Here is a 14,736-nt window from a genome sequence, read left to right as displayed (position 1 = left end):
GAGATGCGTTGGAGGGCATCTTTAGCCACGTGGGAAGGGAGATTGCGGTCTCTAAAGAAGGAGGCCATCTGGTGTGTTCTGTGGTGGAACTGGTCCTCCTGGGAGCAGATACGTAAGTAATCTAATCTAATCTAATCAGGGATGGCATTTTTGCAAGAGATAGGGTGGGCAGAGGTGTAATCCAGGTAGCTGTGGAAGTCGGTGGGTTTGTCCGGTCTGTGAGCTGAGTGCCTATACCTGCAGGCAAAGTGTCCTTGCAACAGTATTTCAATGCTGCATTGGAGAGGTACCATGAGAGATCTGAGAGGCTGCCAGTTGTCATATGCTAAATGAGGATCATGAGGGCTGGTGCCCTTGGAGCGTACCCTAAGATGTTGTTGCCAGGTGTCTGGAGGGGAAGTCTCTGAGCTGGAGTAGCTAGGTACCCGGTTTGACTTTCTTGTTGGGAATTGTCAAATCTAGTTTTCCTACAGCGGGTGGCAGGATAGGAAGCTGTAGGAAAACTAGATTTGACCAATGGAGTGAGCAAAGTGAATGAAGGTGTTAACAAGAAATAATCTACATTAAATGGTCTTCTCAATGCTACCTATCATGAATCTCATCTCAACATCTTGAAATCTGTTGCAAAATACAGATAGTTGCTCTTGATGACAACTAAAACCCCGCTGGAATTTTAGCCCCAGATTTCTCATCATAACTCACCTCATTCAGACCCCTGTAAGATTCTGTCCTCAGAGGTGAACTCTTTCAAAGGATTCAGATGGCTGATCAGTGACTATCTGAAGTTTATACTACCCGGGCAATTTCCTCATAGTCAGGGCATCAGGACTTCCTCAAGGTCCTGTCAGTACCCTGTCGGGCACATCCAATTCTCTGGGGACCAGAAGACCTGGGTCCATGCTGCAATCTTAAAACGCCAGTTGTACTTTACCAGGGACTGAGTCCTTCACAAGGTATAACCATACCGACACACTCCCAGACTGTGACATGTTTTGCAACCTTGAGTCATAAATCGCAGTGTGGAAAGGCCTTAGGCTCCTTGAATACATTGATCAGGGATGTGACATTTGTTGGACTGTAAAACTGCGATCAATTTATTTTGCATAAAGGAGAGCTAGCACAGAAACATAAGGTGTGTGGATGGAGTTGATTTCAATTCAGCCATGCTGTAGAATATAGAACATAGAACATAGAAAAATACAGCGCAGTACAGGCCCTTTGGCCCTCGATGTTGCGCCGATCCAAGCCCACCTAACCTACACTAGCCCACTATCCTCCATATAGGTAAATTCCTGATGAAGGGCTTTTGCTTTATTCCTGAAACGTCGATTTCACTGCTCCTCGGATGCTGCCTGAATTGCTGTGCTCTTCCAGCACCACTGATCCAGAATCCACTATCCTCCATATGCCTATCCAATGCCCGTTTAAATGCCCATAAAGAGGGAGAGTCCACCACTGCTACTGGCAGGGCATTCCATGAACTCACGACTCGCTGACTAAAGAATCTACCCCTAACATCTGTCCTATACCTACCACCCCTTAATTTAAAGCTATGCCCCCTCATAATAGCTGACTCCATACGTGGAAAAAGGTTCTCATGGTCAACCCTATCTAAACCCCTAATCATCTTGTACACCTCTATCAAGTCACCCCTAAACCTTCTTTTCTCCAATGAAAACAACCCCAAGTGCCTCAGCCTTTCCTCATACGATCTTCCTACCATACCAGGCAACATCCTGGTAAACCTCCTCTGCACCCGTTCCAGTGCCTCCACATCCTTCCTATAGTATGGCGACCAAAACTGCACACAATACTCCAGATGCGGCCGCACCAGAGTCTTATACAACTGCAACATGAAACATGAAACATGCTGTAATTGAACAGTAAAACAGTCCCAAGGGCTGAATGGCCCTCTCCTGGCCCTCTGTTGTGAAATGATGATAAGCATGACTGGGTTTGAATTGGCTTCACTCGGGTCCCTCAGCAGCCCTGATCTGCACCAGATGAAATCAAGTTAGGGATAAACTCGTGATGTCCCTGCAACTGCATGACGTCATGCTATTCCCAGGAAAATGATTGTAAATGTCCATTCCCGCTTGGAAATGCCTGTGTAAACATGTGTGTGAGCAAATATGTGTATTTCTGTGTCCATCAGTGGGTGTGCCATTTTAGATTTTGGTGTGTTTATGTGACCTGGGCCACATGAAGAAGGGCTCATGCCCGAAACATCGATTCTCCTGCTCCTTGGATGCTGCCTGACCTGCTGCGCTTTTCCAGCAACACATTTTCAGCTCAAGAATTGAGGCCAAGAACCCTCCAATGAGTGAAGCACCTCCTGTCTTCACAAAGCCTGTTCCACCATCTACAAGGCACAAGTCTGGAGTATGATAGAATACTGGGCGAAAGTGAGGACTGCAGAGGCTGGAGATTAGAGTCGGGAGTGTGGTGCTGGTAAAACACAGCAGGCCAGGCAGCATCCGAGGAGCAGGAGAATCGACACTTCGGGCAAAAGCCCTTCATCAGGAATATGTGGAGAGACTAGAGAAGCTGGGTTTGGCCTCCTTAGAGCAGCAAAGGCTAAGGGAAAATTTTATGGAGGATTTTATAAAGATTGTATGTGATGATCATGAGGATTTTGATAAAATAATTAAGGGCACGCTATTTTCAGCATAGGAGCTATATAAATTAATCTAATCACTTGCTTGATGGTATGGAAACCCAAACGTTGCTGTCAAGAGACATAATGTCCAAGTGTTTTATTTTTGACTCGTCAGTAAGAAAACCACATCCCAAATGTAAAATAGATGCTGAATGGTTAGCAAGTAAACTCCGATTGGTTGAATTTCCGTTGTATAAATGGTCATTCCCTTTGAAATAGGAAACCAAAATGGAAAATGCTGGAAAATCTCAGCGGGTCTGGCGGCATCTGTAAGGAGAGAAAAGAGCTGACGTTTCGTGACTAACTGACCCTTTGTCAAAGCTTTGCTTTTACCCTTTGAAATAGGCTCAGGCTTGGAGGGCCGAAGGGCCTGTTCCTGGGCTGTAAGTTTTCTTTGTCCTTTGTTCTTTGAAATTTGGCGTTCTTGTGTTTGCCCAGACAAATTAATCCAGGGGTTTGAGAGGAGCATAAAGGTCAGCAGGGAATACATGGGCTGAATAGTCTGTTTTTTATTATGTACGTTCAATGTCAGAGCATAGGGACAATACATGGGAAAGTACATTTCAGATTAAAGTTATTTCCTCGAGAGCTTGAGTGAGGGACCATAACATGCATGTTCTATAGCCCCACAAAACCAGCACAAACTCTTTTACTCTGAGGGCAGGAGGGTGAAAGGCAATACAGGTAACAGATTGCATACTGATGAGTTTATGAAAGCAGTTAGGATCTCTTACATGCTCCCTTAATTTTGTTTGAAGAAGATACAAGAAATCCCCACAGTCCCAGAAGATGATAATTATCTTTCAATGCATGGAATAAAATGTATAAACAGCTGAGCATCCCCTTCTCTCCCGATCCTATGTTACTGTTTAATCAAGTCGTTCTAATGGGTTCAGCACATTAGCAGTTCTGCTGACAATCCTCCTTTCATAGCCACGAGTCACCAGCAATCCCTCTACCCCCCCCCCCCCACCCCCCCGCCTCACCATTTATCACTGAGGGAACGCAGTTAAGAGAAAGGGGGAAGCCATCAATGGGGTGGTAAGACCAGTTAAAGAGACTTACTCAAGTGCAAGGAGCCAGTGAGCAGTCAAAACCTATGATAACAAAATGCTGATACACATTATAAGTCCATGCAGCATCAAAATGAAAGCACTGTGGATTGGGATAGAAGGGATAATTGGCAGAGTGGGTGGCTCGGGCTGGGGTTGGAGCTGGGGTGTCAGCGTTTCACATTGCTTGTTCAGTCTCATTTTAGTGTTTGTTTTCAGATGACCCCCACCTCCCTCCTCCCCTACAGTAGCTGAGGCTTTGGACCGTTCCTGTCAAATGACAAAAGCTGACAAAAGACTGGGACGTTGATACCATTGCAGATCCCAAGCTGTGAGCTGCACTCCATTTACTGTTCTGAAAGAGGCCAATTCTCCCTCAGCCACCACTCCCCAACCCCCCCCCCTCCCTGCGACCCTTACTCCCTTACTTCCCCCTCCCCCCTCCTCCCTCCTCTTTCTCCCAGGCAGCAGTAATCAGGCTTAGCTGGGAAACAGGCCTTATCTGGTCACACAGTGCTCTCCCTGCTTACACCTGATAGGAGACTCGCTGCAAACCAAATTAAATCTAAATTCAAAAACAAAAAAAAAACCTCCTCTCATTTCTCATCTTTGTGAAAGGGAGAATAATTGCTTCAGAGGAACCAGCCTGGTCCTGATGGATGAAAGAAAAAAAGTCACTTAATTCAGAGAGAGCCTCATCATCTCTCAATCAATAGATAACAAATGTTCAATATAAGTCCCTTTCTCTATCATTGTTTATTTATAACTAGTTCATAATATGCTTTTATTAACCTTCTTGCAGTTCATGAATTTGTTCTTCTCAGTCTGTCCTCAGTCCCTCTCGGCTCTGTCTCTGTCTCCTTCCCTCCATCAGATCCCCACTTTCTCGGTTAATCTCGCTCTCATTCTGGCTGGCTGTCACTGGTTTTAAATTCCTTCTGTTTTTCCCTTTTTCCCTATATCTTTCTGTCTGTCTCAGTCTCAGTATTTTGCTCTTCCATTAGTCCTTTTGTATTTTTCTTTATCTTTGTTACATATACTATGCTTCTTAGTCCCACTCATCACCTCACTTTCTTTTACGGACCATGTTTGTTTGTTCTCTCTGTACTCTTATCTCTCAGCCCCTGATTCCCAGTCTCTGTCTAATTCCCTCTGCCAGACGGTTATTTATTTATTTAATTCCCCCCTCCTCCCCTGTTGTTTTTTCTAAATAGTGCATTCATTGAACCAGTGGGTGTTCAGTGATAGTTAGTCAGGTTCTGCACCAGCACTCAAGTGTGATTTGCAGTGAGAGCTCTCCAGATATGAGGCAGATCCATTGAAAACACCACAGAAAGAGAGAGAGAGAGAGAGAGAGCAGCCCATCGCAGAGTGAGAACATTGGAACAGATTTGCCAACAAGTTTGCCTACTTTTCCCTGTGCCCTGTGAGGAAAGGGGTGGGAGGGGAACAGGGAGTTAAAGGATTGAAGTCTCGACATTTCATGATATAACAGTAACTGAAGCACTTCATGAAGTGCAGTTGTTGTTGCAATGTCAGATACACTGCAATGTCTGCACAGCAAGATTCCACAGAATGCAATGAGCAGACCATCTGTTTTGGTGATGTTGGTTGAAGGCTAAATATTGGCCAGGACACCGGAGGGAGAATTCCTTTTGAAAGAGTGCCCATGAGATGATTTATATCCACCTGAGAAGGCAGACGGGGCCTGAGTTTAACATCTCATCTGAAAGACAGCATCTCGAGCAGTACAAGCCTCCCTGATCTGTACTCTGCTGGGAGTCATTCAGCCTCGATGTTTAAACTCATCTCTCTGGAGTGGGACCTGCCTCATGATTCAAAGGTGCGAGAACACGACCCATGAAGTCAGAGCTGACCCATAACAAATTAAAAGCAGCTTCTCATGTTAGTTTGTTCTCTGTAACTGGACAGGTTGAGAGCAGAACTCGTGAGTGAAGGACAAGTCACCACAAACTGCACCATTGACTGGAAGCCAATCTCCTTCTCTTCTAAATTCTGACTTAGTTCTGATTTGCACAGCACCTCCTGACATCAGATCTCAGTAGGACAATTCCATCCCATGTAACTTGTCCTGGTTGAAGTATCTGAAACACAAAGATACAGTTTCGAGATACAGGGCAGATTGTTTAACATGAGGAGAAATTGCTTCACTCAAAGAGATCGTGAGTCGATGAAATTCTCTGCCCCCTGAGGTTGGTGAAGACACCAAATGTTTTAAAACTGGGATGGACAGATTTTTGGTCTCAAAAAACCGAGGGCGATGAAGAGCAGATGGAATGTGGAGTTGAAGCCCGAAAACGTTCATGAACATGTTGAATGGGGAATAGTCTCAATGAGCCATGGGATTGATTTTTGCTGCTATATCCTGTGTTCCGGAACTCTCAGACCCAGAGGGAAGATATTTCCGAAAGTTTATAACCTACTGATTATTGTTCTGATTCAAATTTGTTTAGACCGTAAACCAGATAAACATCAAGAAATAATGACATGGCAGAGGAAAGAAAAAGCAGTGATGGTCTCACTGTATCAACTGCTTAGCCCCAAGACACCACAGAGTCTTTTTCAACTCATTTCACCTTCTTTCACCGATATTCCATCAAGTCTATAAAAGTAATGGGTAATGTGACGTCAGTGGTGGATAAGTTGTTGGAGGGAATCCTGAGGGACAGGATGTACATGTATTTGGAAAGGCAAGGACTGATTAGGGATAGTCAGCATGGTTTTGTGCGTGGGAAATCATGTCTCACAAACTTGATTGACGTTTTGAAGACGTGACAAAGAAGATTGATGACAGAGCGGTAGACATTGTCTATATGGAAGTCAGTAAAGTGTTCAGCAAGGTTCCGGAATGTAGGCTGGTTAGTAAGGTTAGATCACATGAGAGCCAGGGAGAGCTCGTCCATTGGATACAAAATTGGCTTGAAGGTAGAAGACAGAAGGTGGTGGTCGAAGGTTGTTTTTCAGAGTGGACGTCTGTGACCACCGGTGTGTCACAACGATCAGTGCTGGCTCCACTGCTTTTCTGGAGAAATAGTTAGTATGGTTGCAGATGACACCAAAGTTGGTGGTGAAATGGAGACTGAAGGAGGCTGTTTTAGAGTACAGTGGGACCTTGACCAGATGGGTCAATGGGCTAAGGAGTGGCAGATAGAGTTCAATTTAGATATGACATGTTGCATTTTGGTAAGGTAAACCAAGCAGGACTTAAACACGTAATGGTAAGGTCCTAGGGGGTGTTGCTGAACAAAAAGACCTGAGGGGTGCAAGTATATAAATCCTTGAAAATGGAGTCACAGGTAGACAGGGTGAGTGAAGAAGGCGTGTGACACACTTTCATTTATTGGTTAGTGCATTGAATGTAGGAATTGGGACATCATACCGTACAAAACATTGTTGAGGCCACTTTTAGAAAACTGAGTTCAGTTCTGGTCATCCTTCTACAGGAAAAGATGTCGTTCAACTTGAAAGGATTCAGAAAAGATTTACGAGGATGTTGCCAGGATCGGAGGGTTCCAGCTAAAAGCAGAAGTGGAATAGGCTCGGGATTTTTTTTTCCCTGGAGCTTTGGAGGCTGAGGGGTGACCTTATCGACATTTATAAAATCACGAGGGACATGGATTGGGTGCAGAGCCAAGGTCTTTTTCCCAGGGTTGGGATATCCAAAAAATGGAGGTCATTGAAGGAAATGATTCAGTCCCACAGTCCCCTAATTGTAAGAATCTCTTCCTAAGTGAACAAGTATCTAAGACTAGAGTGCGTAAAGTTCAAGATGAGGAGCAAGGGGTTTAGAGAAGATCTGAGAAAACTCTTTTTCATCCAGAGGGTGGTAAACATTTGGAACGTGCTGCCTGGGAACGCAGAGGAGCCATGTATCTAACAATATTCACCAAGGATCTGGAATGCAATGGTCGGTTATGGACCCAGCGCTGGTGAATGGGATTAGTGAAGTTTGGTGTTTGTTAGTTGGCATAGGCAAGGTGGGCCGAAGGGCCTGTTTCTATGTTCTATGACTCCATAACAAGTGGAGACTATTCCATTGCACCCCAGACTTATGCTTTTTAGGTGGTGGACAGTGTTTGGGGAGTCAAAGGAACTTACTCATTGCAGGAGTTTGGCAGGAAGAATAGAAAAGCTGAATATCATTCAAATGGAGAAAGCTGCAGCCCAGACTGATTTGGGGGTCAGTAACTCAGCAAAGGCTTAGTTTTATCCCTTTCCACTCCCACCTTAATGAATTTTGGGCATGATATGATGACAAGCTCTTCTTCCATCGTCTTCACCACCATGTGCGATTTCATTGGACAGGAGTCCTCTCCCTCTCATCACCCGCCTCCAACACTCTCTCTCCACTTAGTCACCTCCCTCTGGCCTTTTACTGCACTCAACCTATTCATTGGGAACTGTCAGTGTGACATCTGTTGCTTTAATTTCTCTGCTCCTTTCACCCAACCTAACCTATTTCCCTCTGAACTGACTGCAATCTGTGCTCTCTGATCCAACTCTGACGTTGTCATCAAATCTGCTGACAAAGGTGGTGCTGTTGTTGTGGTGGTCTGAGTACTGACCTCGACATTGCAGAGGTTGGGTGCCAGCTCTCTGACACCTTCTCTTCTATACCCCTGGGTCATGACCTCACCATCAAACGTCAAGCTTATTGTTTCTACGGCCTCCAGTAAGCTAATCTCATCTGGGGGAATCCCACCTCCCCTCACACCCAGGGGAGAGTGAGGACTGCAGATGCTGGAGATCAGAGCTGAAAATGTGTTGCTGGAAAAGCACAGCAGGTCAGGCAGCATCCAGGGAGCAGGAGAATCGATGTTTCGGGCATGAGCCCTTCTGGCATGAGGAAGGGCTCATGCCAGAAACGTCGATTCTCCTGCTCCTTGGATGCTGCCTGACCTGCTGCGCTTTTCCAGCAACACATCTTCAGCTCCCCTCACACCCACCCCCACAATGTCCAAGCTTACAGTCCTCAATCCCAGATAGCCTGCTTCTATCCATCTTCCCAAAAATCCACCAACAGGTCCACTTGGGCAGACCATCCTTTCAGCCTGTTCCTAACTCACGGAACTTGTCTCTTCCTACCTCGACTCAATGTTTTCTCCCTTTGTCCAGCTCCTCCTGCTAACATCTGCAATTCTGCTGACACTTAACATCAGTTTCAGAATTTCCAGTTTGCAGCCTCCAGCTGCCTCCTCTTTACTGTGGACGTGCAATCTCCCCTTTCCATATTCAATCCCTCAAGAGGATGGTCTCAGGGTTCTCTATCTCTTCCTGAAATAAAGGCCTGAACTGTCCTCATCCACCACCACTCTCCTCTGCCTAGCCAAGCTTGTCCTCACTTTGAACAATTTCTCCTTTAACTCCTCTTACTTTCTTCAGATCAGGCCCCAGTTATACCTTTCTCTTTGTGGGGCATGTGGAACATTTCTTGTTCCAGTCCTGCTCTGGTCCCCAACCACAACTCTGGTATATCAATTAAATCATTGGTACTGCTTCCCTCTCTTGCCTGGAATTAGAGAAATTTATCGAATTTGCTTCCAATTTCCACCCTGCCCTCACTTTCACCTGACTATCTCTGACTCCCCCATTTCTGGGGATGGGCTGGCCACCAATATCCATGATGGAAATGTGTTGCTGGAAAAGCGCAGCAGGTCAGGCAGCATCTAGGGAACAGGAGAATCGACGTTTCGGGCATTAGCCCTTCTTCAGGAATGAGGAAAGTTGGTCCAGCAGGCTAAGATAAAAGATAGGGAGGAGGGACTTGGGGGAAGGGCGTCGGAAATGTGATAGGTGGAAAGAGGTCAAGGTGAGGGTGATAGGTCAGACTGGGGGGGGGGCGGAGAGGTCGGGAAGAAGATTGCAGGTTAGGAAGGCGGTGCTGAATTCGATGGATTTGACTGAGACAAGGTGGGGGGAGGGGAAATGAGGAAACTGGTGAAACCCGAGTTCATCCCTTGTGGTTGGAGGGATGCAGGAGGTGCAAGACTTGCGCCCACACCTCCCCCCTCACCTCCCTCCAAGGCCCCAAAGGAAACTTCCATATCCACCACAGATTCACCTGCACCTCCACACATATCATCTATTGCATCCTCTGTACCCGATGTGGCCTCCTCTATATTGGGGAGACAGGCCACCTACTTGCAGAGCGTTTCAGAGAACACCTCTGGGACACCCGGACCAACCAACCCAACCACCCTGTAGCTCAACATTTCAATTCCCCCTACCACTCCACCAAGGATATGCAGGTCTTTGGACTCCTCCATCGTCAGACCACAACAAAACGACGATTGGAGGAAGAACGCCTCATCTTCCAGCTAGGAACCCTCCAACCACAAGGGATGAACTCGGATTTCACCAGTTTCCTCATTTCCCCTCCCCCCAGCCTGTCTCAGTCAAATCCATCAAATCCAGCACCGCCTTCCTAACCTGCCATCTTCTTCCCGACCTCTCCGCCCCCACCCCAATCTGTCCTATCACCCTCACCTTGACCTTTTTCCACCTATCACATTTCCGACGCCCCTCCCCCAAGTCCCTCCTCCCTTTTTTTATCTTAGCCTGCTGGACCAACTTTCCTCATTCCTGAAGAAGGGCTAATGCCCGAAACGTCGATTCTCCTGTTCCCTAGATGCTGCCTGACCTGCTGCGCTTTTCCAGCAACACATTTCCATCTCTGATCTCCAGCATCTGCAGACCTCACTTTCTCCACCAATATCCATGACAAACCCATTGACTCCCAGTTACCTTGACTTTACATTGTCACACCTTGTTCCTAGTAAAGACTCTGTTCCATTCTCCACCTCCATCACATCTGTTCTGACAATGCCACCTTCCATAGGGGTCCTTAGAAATGTCCACCTTTTTCCTCAACCAAGGATTCCCCAGCACTGGAATTGACAGGGCCCTCAGCCATGTCTGATCCATCTCCCACATTTTGCCCCTCAACCTCTCTCTTCCTCTCCCACAACAAGGATCGGGTCCTCCTGGTCCTCACTTTCTACCTCACCAGCCTCCATATCCAAAGGATCATAAGCCTGTATTTCCACCATCTCCCATGGGATGCCATGATGAGACACATTCCCTTCCACTCCCTCGTCTGCATTCTGCAGGGACCAGTCATACCGGGACAGCTTGGGCTACATACTACCACAGTCTTGCAATCACAGAAGGTGCAACTTTTGCTCTTTTTATCTCCTCACTATTTAAAGCCCCAGACACAGCTTCCAGGTGAAAGAGCGAATTACCTGTATGTCATTCAACCAAGTCTACTGTATTCACTGCTCACAATGCAGACTCCTCTACATTAGGGAGACAAAATGGAGACTGATGAACACCTATCTTCCGTCTGTAAGAATGACCTCGAGCTCCCAGTTTGTCTGCCACGTCATCATCCTGTTCCCTGGCCAACGTTTCTGTTGCAGGCCTGTTGCAGTGTTCCAACGAGACTCAACACAAACTGAAAGAACAACACCCCGTCTTCCGCCTCAGTATCTTACAGCCTTCGAGACTCAACATTAAATTTAACGATTTCCGAATGTGAATCCACCTCCTTCCTTGTTTGTTACCTACCGCCCCCAACCCCCCAGGCCCTATTGCATTTTTCCCAGTCCAGCCAACCCATTTTTCAACCATTTACCCTTCTTATTAGCACTCTTCTAGTAATTATCTAATACCACCCTTCCCCAGCTCTTTTCAGTTCTGATGAAGGGTTACTGAACTCAAAATATTAACTCTGCTCCTTTCTCAACAGATGCTGGCAGGCCTGCTGAGTTTCTCCAGCACGTTCCATTTGTGTATGGGATTTTGTGCATGAATCACAAAAAGCTAGCACTCAGCAGGTAAGGGTGTAGGGAAATGGAGTGGCATCCTTTATTTCAAAGGAAATGAAGTTTAAAAATAGGGAGGTCTTACTCAAACCAAAGCACAGGTTTGGTCCCCTTATCTAAGGAAAGATATACTGGCTGTGGAAGCTTCCAGAAAAGGTACACTAAGCTGATCCCAGGGTTTTGTTTTTATGAGGGGGGGAGGGATTGAGTGTATTGGGCTTATCCAGTAGAACCTCGATTATCCGAACGTCAATTATCCGAATTTCGGATTAACCTAACAAGATTTCAAGGTCCCGAAAAAATGGGATTAGGCAACTCAGCTGAGTTCCGTTATCTGTTAACTAGCATTATGGCGTGCATTGCTGGATAACCCAGAAACCTCCAATAACCAGCACTCAAATTACCACTTGTTTACGATAGATCTGTTATCGGTTAAACAGCATTATGGCGTGTGTTGCTGGATAACCGAGAAAAGTTCGATAACTGGCACTCGTAAATGACCGCTTGTTTCCGGTTATCTGAACAATCAATTATCCGAACAAAACACTCAGGCCCATCTCATTCGGATAATTGATTGGAATCATTAGAAGAATGAGAGTCAATATTATTGAACCGTATATGATTGTTAGGGAACTTGACAGGGTAGATGTGGAAAAGTTATCTCCATCTGTGGGACAGTCTAGGCATAACCTCAGAGTAAAGAGTCAATCCTTTAACACAGAGGGGAAGAGTAATCTTTCTATATCAAAGGTTAGGAAAGCTGTGGAAATCTGTGGAGACCTGTTGAAGCCGGGTCATTACTCGAGGCTGAGATAATCAGATTTATAATCAGTAAGGGAATCAAAGATTACGGATAAAGACAAGAAGTGGAGTTGAGGATTATCGGATTAAATGGCTCGATGGGCTGAATGGCCAATTTCTGCTCCAACGTCATCCGTTGTTATGATCTTATTATGGATGGAGTGTGGGAGGTGTGTGGTTGAGAGGAACTGAGGGCTGTTTTTGGTTTTATTGCTATTTGCATCATAGTGAGCATTTTGTACAGCCTGTCCGCTGTTCCCTATTGGCAGGGACTCTGGTTAACAATTCCCTTCCCCACCCTGCAGCCACCAGAAATAGAAGTCCTGCAATTTAGCACGCTCTCTCCTGAGTCCAGTTTATGGACATTTCCCCATTTGCTGTGGCCAACTCAGGAGTAAAAGTTTGGCTCTTGGCTCCAAATGTATTTTGATTCATTGCAAAATACTGAGGACACCTGGGTGTGTGAAAATTCCCGTAGCTTTGATTTCAATGTCTTTTTGTCATGTCTTTTTTTGTTACTCTTAAAAAAACATGCTGCCCGATAAATTCTTCTTCCAGCAGATATCCTTATAATGTGGTAATGATGTTTATCTGATTGCTCCCTAGCATTGTACATGATCTCTATTTGGATGGTTTCCATTTTTTTTAGTAACGAACACTGCAGAGCAACTGATATATCTGACCATTACAATTTAGGTTGGGGCTGCTGGACTGGTTGGGAAAATTTCAAAGATCTAGATGCACCCTCCACCCCCTCGGTTCGCCAAGTCAAAGGGAGAGTCATTGCACCCCCTGAATATTTTTGAAGGATGCAGGCTGAGGATGGTTGATGCAGTCTCATCCTGAGAAAGGTTTTGTGTGCCAAACAGCGATGGTTCAGGAGTCTGCCAATTATTTGAACACCAGCAGAGCTTCCACATACCCAGAACAGGCAGAGAGAAGGAGTCTCCCCGGGGTGTGAGGCAGATTCAACCAGCTGCACCAGTCTATGTGTGAGCAAGTTCAAGGACACCTCAGTAACAAATCAGTGATGCTTAAATAAAATACACAAACTGCAGGATATCCCTGGTCTCTCAGGCAGAGGTGGCAACATCTCATGGGTAAAGGAATAAGTCTTCAATGTTGGGAGGCTTCTGACTCTACTACTCCAACAGGCAGTGATTAGATTGGATTTCCTACAGCGTGGAAACAGGCCCTTCAGCCCAACATGTCCACACCGACCCTCCAAAGAGTAACCCACCCAGCCCTATACTTACCCCTGACTAATGCATCTAGCCTACATATCCCTGAACACTATTGGCAATTTAGCATGGCCAATTCACCTGCCCTGTACATTTTTGGACTGTGGGAGGAAATTTGAGCACCCGGAGGAAACCTACACAGAGGCAGGGAGAATGTGCAAACTCCACACAGTCAGTCGCCCGAGGTGGGAATCGAACCTGGGTCCCTGGCGCTGTGAGGCAGCAGTGCTAACCACTGAGCCACCGTGCCACCCAGTGGGGTCCAGATTCCAACCTGTCCCTGGGTGAAGAAGAGTTTCCTCACAATCCCCTCTAAACCTTCTGCCCCTTACCATAAATGAGCAGTGACATTGGAGGAGCATCAGCCGTTGGCCTTACCCAACAGGTATAAGGTGCAGCAAACCTTTTATGAATAGGCAGCTTTGGGGCCAGGAGTAAGTCAGTTGACCAAGATGTCCACATAATCATTGTATAAACACACACTGACTAATAGAAATGGCATACAGCAGTTATACATGTCACTGTTATACTTTACTTACAGCATAAGTAAATAGAAATGCCTTGAATAAAATTTACTAGCAGGGAGCCTTCTTACTTATACCCTCAATGGATTAGAACATAGAACATAGAACAATACAGCGCAGTACAGGCCCTTCGGCCCTCGATGTTGCGTCGATCCAAGCCCACCTAACCTACACTAGCCCACTATCCTCCATATGCCTATCCAATGAAGGGCTTCCTGATGAAGGGCTTTTGCTTTATTCCTGAAACGTCGATTTCACTGCTCCTCGGATGCTGCCTGAATTGCTGTGCTCTTCCAGCACCACTGATCCAGAATCCACTATCCTCCATATGCCTATCCAATGCCCGCTTAAATGCCCATAATGAGGGAGAGTCCACCACTGCTACTGGCAGGGCAGTCCATGAACTCACGACTCGCTGAGTAAAGAACATACCCGTACCATCTGTCCTATACCTACCCCCCCCCCCTTAATTTAAAGCTATGCCCCCTCATAATAGCTGACTCCATACGTGGAAAAAAGTTCTCATGGTCAACCCTATCTAAACCCCTAATCATCAAGTCACCCCTAAACCTTCTTTTCTCCAATGAAAACAACCACAAGTGCCTCAGCCTT

Source organism: Chiloscyllium plagiosum, chromosome 5, assembly GCF_004010195.1.
Source record: "Chiloscyllium plagiosum isolate BGI_BamShark_2017 chromosome 5, ASM401019v2, whole genome shotgun sequence".
Lineage (NCBI taxonomy): Eukaryota > Metazoa > Chordata > Chondrichthyes > Orectolobiformes > Hemiscylliidae > Chiloscyllium > Chiloscyllium plagiosum.
Note: the sequence above shows the minus strand (reverse complement) of the source record.